We start from the raw sequence: 19,896 nt of genomic DNA on the forward strand, positions 1-19,896 counted from the left end.
CTGGCATTTAAACGTGTACATAATTATGAAAATAATCATTGACATGTATTTTTTGGGGGTGGGGTTACCCTCAAACCTCCCCTTCCCCTACCGATTTTTACTTATTCCCTACCCCCAACCCGTTATCTGCCCTTTCCCACCCTTCCCAATTTGATTAACTTTTTCGTAATTATGTACACGTTTAAATGCCAGGCGTTGGAATTACGGCCGAAGAAAGGACGTCGCACCATCCTTGTGATGTGAGTTTTTGTGGTGCATGCGAGAATGAATATTCCAGTGACAATCCCCTTGGTTCTCCTGGCTGTCCCCCTCCCCATCACATGTCAATGGCTTGCATGTGCTTTCGTTGACTCCTGTGACTGGCCCTTGACTTAGCGTTGGGATCCAGTGGGGGTGTCTGGGAATCCCTTCTGTACCTGGCTCCGATGACCATTAGAATTCTGGAAAACACCATTAGGCAAATAAAACTCAGAGGAGTGTGTGCCGATCGTCACATTTCATCCCTCACCTAGCTTTGCTTTCCAGGCAAATAGGTTTGTCTTAAAAGCAGTGCTTATAGCATCACCTTGAAGCCACAATTAAAAATATTGCGTTTTCTTTTAAAACATTCATGTCTGCCACCTATGCCAGCGCATGGATTTTTGCATGCTAGTTGATGTACTTGTATGGGATAGCTGTTAAGCCAGCCAATGGAACACTTACTTTTGGAGCTGCCCAATAATTTCTTTATGGGACATTTCTAAACCCCCCCACTCCCTTTCCAAAGTACTGACTTACACACTGTCTTCCCTAAGGACAATAATCATTTTCTTTCCCATTCTCAACAGGATAGTTTTTTTTTAAATTTTTTTTTTTTGCTCACTGTTTTCCTCCATTTTGTGCAGGAAAGATGTATTTCATTTTTAAATACATGTGTTTATATATATCAGTTGCTACCTGCTTGTGCATTGACTAGTGTACGTTGAATTGTTGTTGATTTTGTATGATGATTTCACTGTATATGGTGTATAGTTGTACAAATTGCTCAAAAGTGTATTTTTCCAGATACAAATTGCCTCTATAATAGCCAGTGCATGTTATTTTTTGGTTTTCCTCGGTTTTGTCTTTGTGCACCTTGTTTTTAAGTTGTGAAAGAGTTATATAAGTGTACTTGTCTCGGGAGGATAGCTCGGTGGCAACATACTTGCCTTGGAAACAAGACGACATGAAGCAACAAAGGTTCGATCTCCGGGTCAGCGATTAGAAACCTCTGGGTATTAAGCGCGTTATAAATAACCTTTCCTATCATGTATTTTTGTGAAGCAACGCTGTTTGTTCCTAGTGATATTTGAAGGAGATTAGAGATTATTTTAATGAGACTGATGCAAGTATTATGAAGGAATCCTTTCCTTTGTAATTTCCCAAGAAGTGGACAAAAAGAAAATAAGTGATACCAAAAAGTATAACATATCCCTTATCCTTATGCGCATCAAAGGTTCCTTAGCCTATCAGATGCAAGCTTACCATGTAAACGTTCCATGAAGACCAACAGCATTCTATTTCGCCACTGCTCCTCAAAATACCAAACATGGCAGAAAGAGGAAAACAGGCAATCAAAGACCAAAGTCCAGCAACGTGTCTTCTGGTGTCACCTGCAGAACAGCCAAACGAATTGGTACCCTTCTTATGCACCCTGTGATTGTTCTGCTGGTACAAACAAACACAATGGCTGGTTTATCAGATTGTTTGATGTTCACCTCTCTGTCATTAACAGAATCCCTATTCTACTTCATACATTTGTAGGAGCAATCAACTTTCTATGGCATGGCATGGAGACTTCCTATTATGCAAGTTCAAAGCCTTGTTATCGCAATGGAGGAGGCATGCAAAATGGGTCGACATTAGAAGGTGTGGAACATTTTGTTCACAGACCAAACCATTGAGCCAAGGACGTCCTCAAGTCTAGCTCGAGACCAAAAGGCAGACAAAGCCACAGTGCCTCTAGCAGAGTGAGCCAAAAAGAAGAAATGCCCTCACCAGCTATGACCTTGAGCTTCCTAGCTATCTAGCTGGAGCCGCTATTATATAACTTTACTATATCTGCCAATTAAAAAGAAATAACTATTGGCGTTTGCAGAACTTTTTCATCTTTCTTATACATTTGCTTTAAAATCTGGTGTAGATCCAATTTAATAGTTTTCTTGTTTAAATGCAATCACACTGATCTATGTCTTTCTCTCACATTGTCCTTTACTTCCTCTCTTACTTAAATCCCTTCGCCCATGTTTTAATGAATATGGAACACTGCATAGCTACCCTGGATTGGGGGAATCTGACCTGGCTTGCCTAGTTTAGACGCTCAACCAGTATTTATCCTCAATAAAAATTGCCCGTCTCTGCTAAACTCCCTTTATAGTACTACCTCAGGCTTGCTTGCTACGGTTGCGAGGGTGAATTCTTGGGGGGTGGGGAGCAGAGAGTGTCCGTGCCCTTGGAAAAGTGTGAATCCACGTGCCCATGCACATGCTTACAAAACAGCCACCACCTGAAACTGAATATCACTCACGAGCAGCAGTGCACCCTCATCGAATGCACTGCATCTAAAGAAACCTGCATAACAGAGACAAAGCCACGAGTGACAGATAGGTGCGAGCATTACAATCCCCAACCCATCAATGGGAACATGGGAAGCTCTTTTAGAAGAACAGGAACCTGAAGCACAGAAACAGCAACTCCCTCAAAATGGGATTAAGAGGAGCAGCAGCAAAAAACCCATCTTGCCCCATTGAACCCCCCCTCCCCCACGCTACAAAGAGCAGGAGGCAACAGATGATGATACCTGAAAGGTGAACGGTTGTTGAGTGAGGGGGTGTGCCTCTATCAGCCTCCGTGCTAGAGGAGGAGACACCATCTATGACAGCAGCACTGCAAATATTCTGGTACAATATATGCCTGTCTTCCTTAGGAATGAGAAAACGGGCCTGAGGGCCATACTCATCGATGCCCACTGTGGCAAGGGGAGTCAAGCCTTGGTGTCGCACACCTGGAACCTTGTGGAAAACCACAAAGAACTCTTCAAAAACATGCATGGCTGAAGATGGATGCCTTTGTTTAGACAATCAGGCCACAGCAGAAGCATGCCACACCTAAAGACAACATACCTCCAAATGAATCTTGCAGTGAAACAGCAGCTGCTCCGTAGAAGGGTCAACAGTATGTCCACTGGCAGAGAACATCAAGAGTCAAGTAAGTTCACAGTATGAAATCAGGTGATGGATTGATGAGGGAGTTACCCAAGAGTCTCAGGCGATGTCATGGAGGTAAAGGGTGAACACACAAACTATGGCTGGAATGATGGTCTGGGACTGACAATGAGTGCAGGAGTTTTTCATACATGCATATCAGCGGAAGTATGTACATTCTGGGCCCAAATTGAATGTGAGCACAGTTTGGGTACTCTCTTTACATGTGTTTATTAGGAGGGGAATTTTTTGAAAGAAGATAATAATGGGTAGAGGCAGCGGTGGTAAAGGTATGTTTATGTGCCAGATGGGACAAAGGGCTCCTCACCAGGCACCAGTCGAGACAATTGCAACACTTAGCGGGTGGAAGGGGACTGCATCTGGATCTGAAATATGCCCTGTAAATGATGTCAGCCCCCGCAGACCTTTACCCAGCTCTGCCTCTGGTAGAAAGATTAAATGCATCCAAAATCGAGATCAAAAGAGGTTAACACATAAGTCAGAAATAATGCAATGCGATGCATTTATAGGAAAGCACACCTGTGTGATTTTTGTGATGTATGATGAGTGTGCACCCGCGCAATAGTGGAGTTACAAATGAGATGCATCTCTGTATGTATATTATTATTATTATTATTATTATTATTATTATTATTATTATTATTATTATTATTATTATTATTATTTTGGGGTGTACGATTAGGTTGTGTGTGTTAATATTGTCATCAACAAGTATAATGCTATACATAAAATGATACCCATTTGAAAAATACAAGTCCAAACATTGAGCATATGCTTGACTGGTCCGATATTTCACATATTTTCTCTGTAACTCTGAAACTGAGATAGGCCTAATTGATATGTATCTGCAGACAAGAAAGACTCTGGCCGTGTGAATATTTGGGCCTTTGAGTCATTAGCGCACCTACTGTTAATATTCCGAAGACATCTTATGCAAAGAAGGAAGACCGCAATGCCTTTATAATTAGGAGAATTGTGCATTTGGGATTGCTTAAGGCTTACACTTTCGCCTTAATGGTCTGAAGTTCAAACATTGTTATGTGGTTTTAAAATGAGAAACACTGGCCTTTATAATCATGAACACAGATATGGTATGGCTGAATGAATGCATATCAGTTCATTCTGCTTCTGGATAAGACCCGTTTATTAAAACTACCATAACAATGTTGTAGTGAAACATATTATCAATTTGCAATGCAGACAGGCAACCACTGTTTGTTTTGAATGTAATCATTCATACACCTTCTAAAAAAAACACAAGAGGAGACAACTCGGAGTCAAGGTGGAGCAGTGGTAAAGGCATAGCAAGTACTATCTGAGCTGCCAAAATAACCGAGCCCTAAACACGATATCCTGCTCCATGCAAACAGATTTGTTTTAGACTTGGTTCACCTCTTGGTAGCGCAGCCTTGGTCAATGACTTAACACACATGCTAGTGCAAGGCTCAAAATCACATTTGAAAAATACTTTGGAAATAAGAAATTGAAGTTCTAATCAACAATACTTATACATAAGGACATTTGCATTAATTATAAAACCACAACATATGCAGGTCTAAGCATGGGGAGCTGCAGGAAACTGCATCAGCCATGAATACATTGAGACATCAGTCTGAATCCTTATGCTCCATCTAATTTAGTGAATGTGACACTTAGACCGGGCTATGTTTTAAAGACATTTTGTGCTAAAACTGAGTATCTGACTCCAGTTAGCATAGGAGATTTTAAGGTGCCCAGCGCTACCTTGTCAGGCTGATGAGGCTCAATCACCTAGCCCTAAAAAAACAATCCTTGCCTGAGCGAGGTCAATAGAAATTGACATGGTTCTATTTATGCTTGTGGTTAGGTGAGCCTTTATAAAAACTTGATAAAGAAAGTGACGAGATATTAGCCAAAAACAAAGTGGATAAAGGGTTGTGTTTCAGACATGTCAATTAAAGAATGTTTTACTTCATACTAGTCATATCAAGGATTTGAGCCCCATTTCTGCCCTCTATGCTCAACTATTGCAGGAGAGACAATGGCAACAATCTTGTAATTGCCTCAAGTGGGTGTGGCAGGGTTTGTGCTGTGGGAGGCTTCAAAAAGGGCTTGTAAACTGGCCTCCTTTTCTTGAAGCTACACTGGGAAAGAAAGTGAAAGAGTTTCTGAGGAACTGGAGTCCCTGTTTCATAAGGCCTTTTGATGGGCATTTTAATCTTAATATCTCTGGTAAGCTGGTGGGAGCCTAATTAATAAGGCATCCTTTTCTGAATGGCATGTAGATCCCTGGAGACTTTGCTGCACCCTTTTCTCGCATGGATGGTCTTAGGATGTTGACTGTCTGTTGCGGCAAAGTGCAAACTGCAATGTTGGTGGCTTCCCTCTGCTGCTTCCTGCTGAGGTTTTCCCCCATCAGTGTTTGCCGTCATCATCATCATCATAGGAAAGGGGGGAAGGGGAGGGGGGCCTGTACACACTTGCTCAAGCACCAGCTGTAAGAGGATTCAATCCAGCACTACAGCTAAGTCAATGCCTAGTCTGGGATACTGAATGGAAACCCTTATTGATATATCTTTATATCCAGTTCATGAGTTCTGGATGACTACCCCTATATAACACCCCTCTCTTGGAACCCCCCTGACCCCACTGAGCCAAGAAGTAGTTCTGTTTTGCAAGTTTAAACGGTTTATTTGAGAATGTAAACAATATATATATATCACACTTTATAATAAATTAATAATTAATATCACACTTCAGAACATGAGCAGTTAACAACAATGGGTAATGTTCTACTAATAAACTGATTTGATTACCCAGGAGTAGTATAAAGGATGAGGTAGCACGCTTGGGAATAGGAACAGAAGAATAAGGTGGTAGAGAATGCTTTATCTAGTTTCAGATGGATGCAATGTTGAATGAAAATGCAATACAGAAAATACTCAATATGATTTCAACAAAACAATGTAATCACTTTCCTCTGGCAATCCACTCCCCCCCTTTATGTAATGCAAGGAAATGGAAGAAAAGCACACAGTTCTCATAAATGCAATCAAATGTAATTCAGTTCACCCCAGCAAGCTTAGACTACAGAAGTTTGAAACACAGGCCCAAAATGCTTTTATATGTGCTGGCAATGAAGTGAGGAATATGCTGAAAATGGTTTTAATTCCCTTTAGGAGGTTCAGGGTGAGTGAAATATACTTGGGATGAGTTCAGGCTCACTTTAGCAAGGATCTAGGAGTAACTAGCAGGTTAAACAAATTTTTGGCAAAGGAAAGCAAGGAAGCTGCTGTTTTCACACGTGGCTGGATTTTTAACCAAATCGCGAATCACGGCAAAATTCGCGAATGCGTGAATCACGATTACGGCAAAAGTATAAGGAGTAGCAAGTCGGTTCTAAGCCTGTTGAAAAGCTGAGATTCAGAGGAAAGTTAAACCAAGTTCCTAGCCCAAACGGTTCCAGAGATACGGACGATTAAATAAAGGTAGTTTTTCGGATTTGAAATTTTAAAAGTTCAAAGCGACAGGTTACAGCTTGCAGCTAGAAAATGACAGGTGACAGCTTTGCAAATGACAGGTGACAGTTAGGAGGCAGTTCTGGTTAGATTAACCTAGATTGAATTATATTATTTTAACTAAGAGATTGGTTCTGCACAGTTCTGCTAGGTACTCACAATATATTTTTGAATTGGGCCTCGCCACGGATCTGGTCAGGTTTTGGACTGGACTCCGGTTCTGGTCTCGGCACTTCACAGTGATCTGGGTCAGCTCTCTGGTTCTGCTAACAGCGGTCTGGGTCACTCTGGATCTCTGGCCTCTGGTTCTGGATACTGCTCTGCTTTCTGGGTACTGCTACAGGTTCTGGACATTGATGGATTTGAAGTCTGGATCTCTGGATGTGAAGTTGTCGGTCAGCATGCTCCGCGGCAAATGGAATTGAATGTTCCTACCTGTCCCAGCAGTCTCTTTTTATGTGTTTTTGAAAGTGGGTGGAGAGGCTAGCTTTCTAGGCCCAACCCCTTCACAGTTCTGATAGGTTGGAGAATTCTTTGCGTTCTCACTGGAGAGCAGGATTGTGTGTCAGAATGATGTCATTTAATGGCTTGCAGAAAGGACACTCCCCTGTCAAATTACACACAAATCTATATTTGATCAAAATACACATTTCTCAAATACATAGTGGTTTGTCATTGCATGTACATATTACCTATCACATGAGGTATACTCTGTTCAAACTCTGCTCTTCCTGAGGGCTTGCATTCAAAAATGGCAACTTATGTTCGATTTTAGTGGGTTGTGCAACCTTGGTTCTTCATTAAAAATGATACACATATACACGGCCTGTCCTTACATACTCCAGTAAATTCCCATGTCTCTAGCTTAAACACAGAGTCTGTAGTATCCATAAATAGCGGGGTTTTGCCCCAGAACATCACACAAATTCCCAACGCGTCTTAAAACGTGCACAGAAAATTCACAAGAATTATGGTATCATTTAAATAATTTTGACAAGTCCGCACTGTGAGTTATACATCTTTCTTAGAATCATATTCTGGCCAACAGGGGTGTGTCTTTTCAGGTCACATGGTGTAGAAACCAGTTTATCCAGTTTCTGCCAAGCTCAGAGACCCTGCCCCTCCCAGCTTCTGCCAAGAGGAAGCTATTTTACGGTCCCCCTAATAAACCATCTGCCTGGGCCCTGGAAGGCCCATTGTTCAAGAGGAAGCCATTTATGGCCTCCCCCAATAAACCCTCTGCCTGGGTCCTTTGTTTAGTATCTAGCAGTCCCTTGGTAATTCAATCAGAGAAGGGTAACCTCCCCTCAGAATGCAGCCAGGCCTGAGAACTGCTGTGGATCCAGTTTCACTCCAATTGGGGAGAAGTTGTCGGGCAGAATCCAGTTCCTTAAGCCAGGCCCCAGCTTCTGTCACTTTTAGTTACCCAGTTTTCTGCATTCAAATAAAACTAACAATTTTTACACATGCAGCTGGAATGCTGATTCTAAGTTCAAAATTATGACATTTTAACAGTGACAAACTATGTGGCAGTCACAAGTCTGTCCCTCAGTTTATTTACACATTTCGATTTTTGGTAATTTTAAATCCAGTTTCAGTTTAAGCCGCTGCAGACCTACAGAGCTCAGCCAGTCTTGTTATAAACCTTCAAGTCACTTCAGAATATAACTTTACATTGTATCCACCTCTTAGTAAGTCTTTCTTTGGCCTGCTTTGGGTTCATTTATTCAGTTTTACACAAATGTCTGGTGTTGTTTTAAAACGCCCGGCTTTCTGATAGTGGTGAGTACTGGTAATGCAACCATTTTTGGGATTTAAGAAAATGAATTCCCCACAGTTCTGGTTACTTTTGGCAATCAGCATTGCCATTCCCAATGGTTTCAGGCTACTGTGTGGGTAGTCCAATGGTGGTTTTAGGCAGTGCCCTTCTATGCCCATAACATCGGCAAAAATGGGTGGCAGCCTATTCTTCATGCATTTCCCTGTGCATTTTCTGGGAAGCTCTGGCCATCATGATGTTTTCAATGACAGTAATGCACAAGTTTTTTTTTTTTTGGTAGGGCTCGGATGCATGGGTAAAAACATCCCACAAGCCCCCCTCTTGCGATGGCCATTCTCAAGGTTTTCTTTCTCCTAGGACGACAAAGGAAGAGCAGCAATATCTAATCATAGACATTTTTCCCCCACAATTGATATAGTGGGGTGGCATATACATTTATATTCAAAACATATGAACATGCACATTTCTTTTTGCATTCAAAAAACAAAACACCCACATTGAGAAACTCAGAATTTCATAGGCGATATGTAGGATATTTTAAGTTAGAACTGAATTAATCTGAGACAGTACCCTCTAGGATTCCAGAGGATTCCTCCAGTTGTTGCAGAGTGTGCCTGGGATGGCAACACTTTAGCTGATTTATATGTACCCACTTGTCTTCCCCCTCTGCCAAACCGCCTTTGGGGATGCAGATCTTGTAGGCCACAGGGGAGATCCTGTCTATAATCTCAAAGGGTCCCTTCCATGTAGGCAAACATTTTCGCTGTTTGGCCTGGTTCCTTTGGAAATTGTATAGATAGACCCGGTCCCACACCTGATATTCCTTCCTGGAAGTTTTCAGGTCATAGTGGGTCTTCATACTCTCAGCTGATCTTTCTAGATTCCGCTGAGCATAGGCAAAAGCATGTTGAAGGTGTTTCCTTAAATTCTCCACATACTCATGAGTTGTGGAGGCATTTATTAGTGTCTTCTCTTGGGTTCTGTAGAGCAAATGTTGGGGAAGCACCATCTTGCGTCCAGTCATCAACTCAAATGGTGACATTTTGGTTGCAGATGAAGGGGTAGATCTGATGGCCATTAGGACCAGAGGTAATTGGATATCCCAACTTGGCCCAGAATCTGCCACAAACTTCTTTAATATGCTCACAATGGTTCGGTTATATCTCTCTACTGCCCCAGAAGAAGCTGGCCGATAAGCAATATGTAACTTTCTCTTGACCCCCAGTATCTCCCACATCTTTGTCATCACTTCACTGGTGAAGTGGCTACCTCTGTCTGACTCAATCCTTTGAGGTAGACCAAAACGGGAAAAGATGTGGTTAATCATCAAGGCAGCTGCCGTTTCTGCCTTGCAGTTTGGGGCTGGGAGACATTCCACCCACTTGGTAAACAAGCATGTCACAGTCAACATGTACTTATTCCCCCTAGCGGAGCGAATCACGGGGCCTACAAAGTCGATTTGTAAATCTGACCATGGGAGTGTCATTCCCCTCTTTTGGAGAGGCGCCCGGTGTGTGAGGGATGTTGGCTGAAATTGTGCACACACAAGACAACCCTTAAAATATTGGTTGAGGTCCTGGCCCATGTGTGGCCAGTAGGCAACCTCTCTTAAGATCTCAAGTGTTGTATGAAACCCCCTATGACCGGCGGTAGCCGCATCATGGGCGTGACTTAACATCAGGCTTCGGAAGGAGGTAGGAATCACCCACTGATCATGGCCAGCTTTGGATTTCCTTACCAACAAACCGTCTTGGATCCGGAACATTTTTGGACATTTCATCAACACTCTTAGGTCCTCTTTCCCAATGTACTCGGTATCCGTCAGGGGAAAGTTCTAAGGGTCCTCAAGGTGTTGGTAAAACTTACCAATAATTGGATCCCCCTTCTGAGCTGTAATCAAATCAGCATCAGGGGTCTCCTTGCTCCATTGGGCAGTTGAAAGATCATTGTGAGCATTTGTCTGGGACCTAGTAATAGCAGTGACCTGGATTTCCCCCAACAGGGACTCAATCTCAATTAGATCCCCTTGGATGGCTCCGGTTTTGGCCAGCTGATCAGCTAAGTCATTTCCAGTTTTGTCTGGTCCCTCTACTTTGGAATGACCCTTGATCTTTTTCCAATAGATGGTCATCTCATTCGAGGTGACCAGATCATCAATGTTTTGGATCAACTTCCCATGTTTCAAGGGTTTGTTGTTAGCACATAACATGCCTCTGGTTTTCCAATTAACCAGGTGCTCCACGAACACGTTCCGTACATAATCAGAATCTGTGATTATGACCAGTTCGTGGAGTTCATGTTGGACAGCAGTGAGGATGGCTTGATGCACAGCCATCAATTCTGTCACCTGACTACTTCGGGGACCAATTTTGTAACCAGCGGAGGGTTCCGCAGACTCATGCACCCATGCATTCCCTACGCTGGCCACCAGTTCTTTCTCCCCGTTGTTGTCAACATGGTAAGAGCATCCATCCACATAGACAGTGGGCATTCCCTCACACTTGTCCTCTTCAAAGACTTTGTGTGGGGAATTAAGGTATGCCCCCGTGTTGTCCTTGATTTTTAGACTTTCGTCCTCGAGACAGTTTTCTCTGGCACAATCATGCAAATGAGCCAGACCTTGCGCGAGGGGTCTCTTCTTGTTTTGGCCATATCTGACCTCCACAGGAAAGCCTTGCATTGACAGAATCCAGGAAGTAATTTGGGAATTACTCACATTTCCGGCCCGGATTCTGTCACTTTGGAGATATTGCAGAGGCTGGTGTGGAGTCTCCACTATGATGTGTTCCCCCTGGATAAACGGGCGGTAATTCTTCAATGCCCACACCGTTGCCAGGAGTGCCTTCTCACACTCATTGAATTTTTCCTCCACAGAGGATAAAGTTTTGCTCGCATAGGAGATTACTTTATTGACCTTGTCATGCTTTTGGTATAATACTGCCGTCAAGCACGTATTAGAGAACCCCATCTCCAGGAAGAACTCCTTGTTTCTGACAGGGTAAGCTAGGCAAGGTGCTTGTGAGAGGCTTCTTTTGAGTTGTTTTACCGCCTCAGCTTGTTCTGGACCCCATTCCCACTTGACCCCCCCCCCTTCAGGAGATGAATCAGGGGTCTGGTGATCTCTGCGTAGCCCTCAATGAACTTTCTGCTGTAATTAGTCAGTCCAAGGAGGCTCCTTAGTTCCCGCAGAGTTGTGGGGTCTTTCAGTTTCTGAAGTGATTCCACTTTCTTTTCCTGGGGACAGAGACCCTGAGGAGTAATCTCATGCCCCAAGAAATTAACACGGGTTCTACACCACTGTGCTTTCTGAAAGGAAAGTTTTGCTCCGGCGGCCCTCAACTGGGTCAGAACATAACGGATCTCCGCTATGTGTTCCTCCACAGATGAACTTCTGATGAGGACATCATCTACATAAGCCAGGTTACCCCTCGCACCCAGGTCGGGCATGGCCTTATGTATGAATTCATTGCCGGAGTTGAGGTATCCGAAGGGAGTCCGGGTCCATGTGTACTGCTGGCCCCCAAAGGTAAAAGCCAGCTTGTATTGGTCCTCCCTACTGACAGGCACGGTCCAGTATCCATTGGTCAGGTCTATTGCAGTGAATACCTGTGACCCCTGGATCTGGGCCAGCCCTTGGTCAATGTAGGGCAGAGGCCATCGGGAAGTATGGACCCGTTTGTTGAGCTCCCTGAGGTCGGCGCAGAGTCTCCACTGGCCGTTTGGCTTCAATATTCCCAGCACCGGATTATTGAAGGTGCTGTGTATTGGACGAATTATTCCCCGGGACTCAAGGTTCTTAATTATTTCAGTAAGGGACTCCATTGATGCGAGAGGCAAGCGATATTGCTTCACAAACACTGGAGTAATTCCAGGGTCCGTGGGAATTGTTGTTGTGTGGATGTCGGTGCGACCACAGTCATATGAGTCTACCGCAAAGAGATCTTGGAAATCCAAGAAAATTTGTTTCAACTTTTGCTTTTGTTCCAGAGTCACACAGGCATCAGCTAGGTTGACTCTCTCTTCCACCATCTGCCTGAAGCCTGGAAAGACTTCTGGTTTGGCTATCTCAGCGGCCTCCTCCAGCTGGGTGGAGAAGTCCCTGGTCAGAGTGCTGATTTAGACTGGAGGCCTCAGGTGGGAAAGGCAACCCTTATGGACCTGGAAAATCACCTCATCCCTCCTGAAGTCACAAGTCACATCTTCCTTACCATAGGGGCAAGAAGTCTACACCAGGAAGTTCCCCCCATGCCGGGTAAAAATCCTGTCTGGTGTTGTATTGTCATCACTGTCACTGTCAAAACAGTCCTTGGGGATCGGTCCTAACAGTTCATTTCCTAAATCAATGGAAAAATGTCGGTCATCAACCGCCATTCCAATAATGGTGCCTGCGGCTAGAGTAATACTCTTTAAGTCGCTGTTATCCACCTCTATTGGAATGGTGTCATGTTCTATGTTGACTAATGGAGTTGGGTTTACCCCCAACCCTTGCTGTTGGAGAGAAGCATTTAGATGTATATAAGCATCAGTGTTTTGCAAATATTGTCCTCTTTTAACTTTCACTTCCAGGGAGAATTGTCGGGTCCTTTCTGGGATGGTGACTTCCTCTTTGATCTGAATTTCAACTGCATAAGGTAGCAATTGAGCTGACCTAAATGCTTTTTCTGGATCATCAAAGCCCATGGGATTATCCGCTAATCGGGACCAAGCTTTGAAGTTTATTAGGTCCAAACTAATGGCAAAGCGATTGAGAATGTCACTGCCTAAGTAAAAAGCGGCAGTGACGTCTCGCACGACCCAACAATTATGGAATATGCTCTTGTTGCCAATGGAGATTTTGAGCATACACCTGTTTGGCAGGAGATGTTTGGAAGTAGGTGCTTCCAGGTCCATTTCCCATTTGTCTATCAGTTTGAATGTGGGAATGGCTGGATCTTTTGGGAGTTGGCGGAACATGGCTTTGCTGATGAAGCTCTTACCGTTGTTCACACACACTCGAGCGAGAACAGAGTCCTTCCCATCATTTAACTGAACAGGGATGAACAACTGCTCTCCAATTTGCTGAATATCAGCCAGGCTCTGAGCTGATTTCACATCTTTCTGGACGATAGGAGTGGGAGTCTCTGATTGTGGATTAGTAAAGAATTTCAGGGTGTTTCCTTCCAGTGTGGAATACCACCTTAAACTAGAAGGAAGGTTAATTTTCAGAAATAGAGAGGACCCCCCATCACTAGTCTGTTGTCCTACTGCTATTACTGTCACGTCTGGAGTTTGGTTGTTCCGGAAGTGAAATTCTACTTGGTCAGATTTTTGTTCAACCATGTGGCAGGTTCCGTTTAAACTAACATGGTTAACACTCTGTTTTAATTTTATTGGTCGGCTAGTCTGGGTCCAGAGGACCTTGTTTACACAATCTATTAGGGGTGACAACCTTCTCAGGAGGTCATTCCCTAGTAAACAAGGGGTGCCCTCTGGAGTCACTACTATGACCGGGTGTTTCACCTTGTGTCGCCCAATTTTAATGTCCAAGTCTGCAGTCCCCTCAACGGGAATTTCCTTCCCGTCAAAGTTCTGCAGTTGTCCAGGAAGAGAGGTGAGAGGAATATGGTAATTCTCCCCCCTTCCTGCATTTAGTTCATCAAAGGCCCTTTTGGACAGAAGGGTAGCTTGGGATCCAGTGTCCACCAGTGCCAAAATTGTACCCTGCCCCTGTACTTGTACCGGGGCATAGTATCTTCCCTCCTTCTCCTCAAGGGGGCACAGATAATGCACATTTTTGGACAACTGGTGGGCTAACTTTCTGGTTTTGGACATGGCGAGAGAAGAGATTTGGGCAGAATTCTGTGGAGAGCCTTGGGAATCTGAAAGAAAAAGTTGGCAACTGGAGATCAGAGCCATTGTGGGTTCCCCTGGTTCCGGTTCTGGGCCGCCCCGCCCTTTTTGGAGGCAGTCATCCGGATGGGTTTGAACCAGGGGATTTTGGTATTGTGGGTTCTGGGATGAGATGATGGGCGGCGGTAGCTCAGTCTCCATATCTCCCCAGTCTGAATTGACATCCCTTGGGACCCATTTTTCCTTGGGAGGAGTTCCCCCATCTCTGAAGGAGAAGGTCCTTTCCCCAGGATCCTCTGAGGATCCCTCTCCCTCAAATTGGAAGACCTGTACCTCATCCACAAAGTGGGTCTGTTTGGGTCCTTTGTTTCTCCTACCCCCCCTCTGCTCCTTGGGAGGCGGGCTTTCAGGGGCAGTAGATTTTGTTTCTGGTTCCTGGTTTTCCAGGGGCTGTTTACAAGTTGGTAAGGAAGCTTCCTCCAAGGCTTTACACCCCCCTTCCCATTGTGCCTCCTCCCTGGGAACCGTTGTGTTATCGGGGTGCTGCCCCCGTCATTGTTCTGGAGTACCAGGTCCAGAGTTTGGGGCATTCTGCGGTGGCACGCTCATCTGAGGGTTCTGTTGAGCCCTCAGTATGTGACCCAGGTCCCGTGCCATATTTTGGACCTGGCGCTCTAACTGGGAAACCCGCTCAGGCTGATGCGGGGCTCTATTTTCTCCCCTGGGCTGTTCCCGAGAAGGGTAGCTATCCCTTCTCTGGTAGTACCCCTGGTTGGGAAGATTTTGGTACCCCTCCACCCTTGGCCTCCCCTCTCCCGGATTAGGTTGTCTGAGCTCAGGGAATTAGGGAAAGAAGGATGGATGATTTTGGGGCTGGAAATTGGGCGGATACCTGGGGAAAAAGTTCTGCCCAGGATTTGGAGAATTTCTGCCCTCCTGTGGGAAGTTGGGAGGGAAGTTCCCTGGGTTAGGTGCTTGGCCAGATCCCCCCTCTTGGGCTGGAGGAGTCCACACATAACCCAGGATTGGTCAGTTTCCCTTATAGCGGGGACTTACATAGTCAGGGGAGCGGGGGACCCCATTTGTGGGACTACCTCCTCGACTCCCTGTCTGTGACTGGCCCGAGGGCCTTCTGGGCTGTGAATTATTAGGTGCAGGTAGGTTTTTAGACCCCCCCCATCTTAAATCCAAAACGGGGGTGACCTTTACCTCTGCCACCTTGGCAGCAGCAGGAGTGCTGTTGGTTTTGGGATTTTTCTGGGTATTGCTTTTATTTTCTATGGGCTTCTGCACCTCATAGATCCGGGTAGCCTGTTCAATGACCCAGTCTAAAGATCTTTTCTCATGAAAATCTCTCACGAGCTGGGTCATTATATATTTGGGCAAGGCATGGAAAAATGTATTGACAAATTCTCTGCTGTCTGTGCGCACCCTTCTGGTGGTCTGTGCAAAGGCACGTTTCAGTTCTTGCACAAATTCTTGTGGGGCCTGATCCTCCCCACATTGCAAATTGTAGGCTGCCTTGCGAGCCTCTTGAGGATTTCTGTGAACAGAAAAATGTTTCAAGATGGCCGCCTTATAGGTGGACCATCTTAAATGATTTTGGTCCTCCAGCCCCGCAAAGAAACTGGAGTATTCTGGTGAGAAGGTCCACTTTACATATTGAATACAGCTTTGGCTGTCCTTCAAATGGAAAGTCTTGTGGGATGTATTTACCCATGCATCCGAGCCCTACCTCAAAACTGTGCAGTACTGACATGGAAAACCTCATGATGGCCAGAGCTTCCCAGAAAATGCACAGGGAAATGGGTTGCCAAAGGAAAAACAGTAGCGCCGGTTAGCGTCAAAGCGCTTTAAAACCACCATTGGACTACCCGCACAGTAGTCTGAAACCATTGGGAATGGCAATGCTGATTGCCAAATGCAACCTAGAATTGTGGGGAATTCATTTTCTTAAATCCCAAAAATGGGTGCAGTACCAGTACTCACCACTATCCAAAAGCCGGCAGTTTAAAACCACCCTGTGTTTCTCTGAAGGCAAGCCAAAGTGCCTATTTCAAACATTGCAATATGTGCAAAATATTCACTGAACACCAGCAGACATTTGGTAGAATGGAGTTTTGTGTGCCTACAAAATCTGGGAAATGAAGAGCCCAAAACAATGCTTATAACAAAACTGCTATGGAGTCAGCAGTTTAAGTTGCACTGGATTTAAAGACACTAAAATCGAAATGTTTAGATCAAATGAGTGACCTATGTTTGGTGTCACATGCCTTTGTAACTGTTGAAATGCCATAGTTTTGCACTTAGAATCAGCCTTCTAGCTGCATATGTGAAAATGTTTAGTTTTATATGAAGGCAGAAACTGGGGAACAAAAAGTGACATTTTAGCTGAAGGTCTGGCTTAAGGAACTTGATTTTGCTTGGCAGCTACCCCCATCAGGAGTGAAACTTGAGTCACCACTGTGTTCCCAGGCCAACCTTCCTTTTGCTGCCCACACCAAGGATATGCCATCTATCTGATAATTGAATTACCTGTGCTCTGCAGGAGAGTGAACAAAGCCCTCTTCACTCAGGCCAAGGTTTTTATTACCGCAGTCGTAAAATGTAGCTTCCTCTTGGCAGGAGCTGGGAGGGGCACTGCCTGTGAGAGCAAGCTGGCTTGGCAGAACTGGAAAAAACCAGAAATTCAACCTTGTGCTGAGGGTAAACCACACCCCTTTGGAGCCAGAACATAACTTTAAAAAGATGAATAACTCATAGAGCGGACATGTGAAAATTTTATAAATGATACCATAATTCTTGTAATTTTTCTGCCCACATTTTAAGAGGTTTTTCGACCCGGTGGCATGTTCAGGGGGGTTTTAGCGGAAAAGTGGATATTACTCTAAATGTATGCATGTTAAAAATCTGAAACTTCTTCAGTTAATGTCCATACTCCCTGCACACATATATGTAAAGTTGGGTCAATGTCAGAAATTGAAAAATCAGTTAAAAAGTGAAATATGTGCCATTTCTGAATGCAAGCTCTTAGAAACAGCAGATTTGGACAGAGACATGGCTAAATTCAGCCACACCATGTATATGTAATTTCAAGCAACTGTGTAACTGTGAAATATGTCTTTTATTATCAAATATAGAATATGTGCAATCTGACAGAGGAGTGTCCTATCTGCAAGCCATAAAATGACATCCCTCTGACTCACAGTTCATTCCCCAATCAAATAAGAAATGAAAGCTGGACCAATGACAAGTGAGAGGGGCAAGTCTAGTGATGCAACACACACACCCACTCTCAAAAACACATAAAAGCAGAAAGTCAGGACAGATAGGGACTTTCAAAATCCATCTGCCGCTGGAAGCTCTGCCGGAAAAAATCCATACTTACCTCCATCAACCTTCAGAGAGCAACATAGAGACTTCAAATCCATCAGGCCAGACCAGAAGCAGAGTAGAGCTGACCTGTTAGCAGAACCAGAGAGAGCTGACCCAGATCACTGTGAAGTGCCAAGACCAGAGGCGAGTCTAAAACCCTGACCAGATCCGTGATGAGGCCCATTTCACTCAAGAATATAGTGTGAGTACATAGTAAAACTGTGTAGAACCCATCTCTTAGTTAAAATAATATAATTCAATCCATTTTTAATCTAAGTAGAACTGCAGCTTAGCAATTGTGTTATCCTGCCATCATTTTTAAAGCTGAACAAATCTGAAAAACGACCTTTATTTAATCGCTCATATCTCCGCAACCGTTTGTGCTAGAGACTTGCAGTAACTTTCATTTGGAAGATGAGATCCTAGGATTTCCTAGGACCCCAAAACGATAGAGATAGTCCTTGTGGTTCCTCTGTAATAGCGCTCGGCGCATCCGCAAATTTTACCGCGATTTGCAAATTTCTTCACATGTAAAAACTGCTGCTGCTTGCCTTCCATTTGCCAGAAATTCGTTTAACCTGCTAACTATCCCTGCCTCATTGCTAGTGTGAGCCTGGACTAATATTAACTAGATACCACTCACCCTGAACCTCTGAAAGGGAATTAAAAAGCATTTCCAGCATATTTCTCATCCATTGCTAGCACATATCAAAGCATTTGGGCCTGTGTTTTCAAAACTCCTATCTGTGTTTTCAAACTTCTGTAGTCTAAGCTTGCTGGGGTGAACTGAATCACATTTTATTGCATTTCTGAGAACTGTGTGTTTTCCTTCCATTTCCTTGCCTTGCATCAAGGGGGGGAGGGGATTGCCAGAGAAAAGTGATTACATTGTTTTGTTGAAATCATATTGAGTATCTCTATACTGCATTTCATTCATTCAACCTTGCATCCATTTGAACTCTATAAAGCATTTTGTACCACCTTCTTCTTTTGTTCCTATTTACCAGTGTGCTACCTTATCCATTTCATCTCAACTCCTTAGTAATTATAAAGAAGTGTGCTAGTGCCAGATTCTCTGTTGTTAATCTGTATCATATCAGATTAAGTGTGATATTCCATTATTAATTTATTATAAAGTGTGATATATATATATATTTTAATTTATCAAATAAACCTTTTAAACTTGCAAAACAGAACTACTTTTTGGCTCAGTGGGGTCAGGGGGATTCCAAGAGAGGGGTGTTATATTGGGGTAGTCATCCAGAACGCATGAACTGGACCTAAAGATATATCAATAAGGGTTTTCATTCAGTATTATAGACTAGGCGTTGACTTAGCTGTAGTGTTGAATTGAATCCTCTTACAAATTGGGGGCTCGAGCCGAGACGTTGGGTTAGATTTACCACTTGTGCAGCTTAATACAGTGTGCTAACTGACGGGATACATACATCCGGTCGGATCACCGCGCTGCATTACGCTGTGAAGCATTCCTCAAAAGGGACACTCCAAGAAAAGTTCTGTTCTGCAAAAATAAAATACTAACTTCTGTAAGTCAGGACAGAGACCAATCTCTAGAATGACGACCTTAGTAGACATGAAAATAGCCAGAGAGCACCTCTTGCATTAGCTATTTGTGAGAGGTGAATGGACCGAACAGGGCCAGGATGCCTGGTTGCAGGCCATCACGCGACAGGTCACTGAAACAGGGTCAGACTCATGGAGAGATCAGGGTCCATTACATGTGGCCCTGAGTGAACTATATATGGCTCCTAAAGCCAAAGAGGAACACAATAAGATTGCCAGGATAGCAGCATACCTGTACCTATATATGGGAGACATGCAGGATAGATGTGCTGAAAGCCAAAATCTGGCAAATAGGCAACAGATGGTGTTAGAGAAGGCCCAATCTGACCTGGTCTCTTCTGAGCAGAGGCTGCAGAGGAGCCAGGAGTCAGAAGATGATAGTAGGCAGCACAGCATTAAAATAAAGAAGGATATGGATGTGCTGCAACAGGAAAAGGTAGAACAGGATACCAGATTTCTGGCCTTGCAGAAGGAATACCAAGAAGGTTTGGACTCCCTACTGCAAAACCAGAAAAAGCTGGAGCAACAACTGGACTTCAACAGGGTATGTGCTGAGCAGGTAGTCACCCTGCAAGGCCACCTAGATAGA

Source organism: Ambystoma mexicanum, chromosome 10 (genome assembly GCF_040938575.1).
Source record: "Ambystoma mexicanum isolate Mex_15411 chromosome 10, UKY_AmexF1_1, whole genome shotgun sequence".
Taxonomy (NCBI): Eukaryota; Metazoa; Chordata; class Amphibia; order Caudata; family Ambystomatidae; genus Ambystoma; species Ambystoma mexicanum.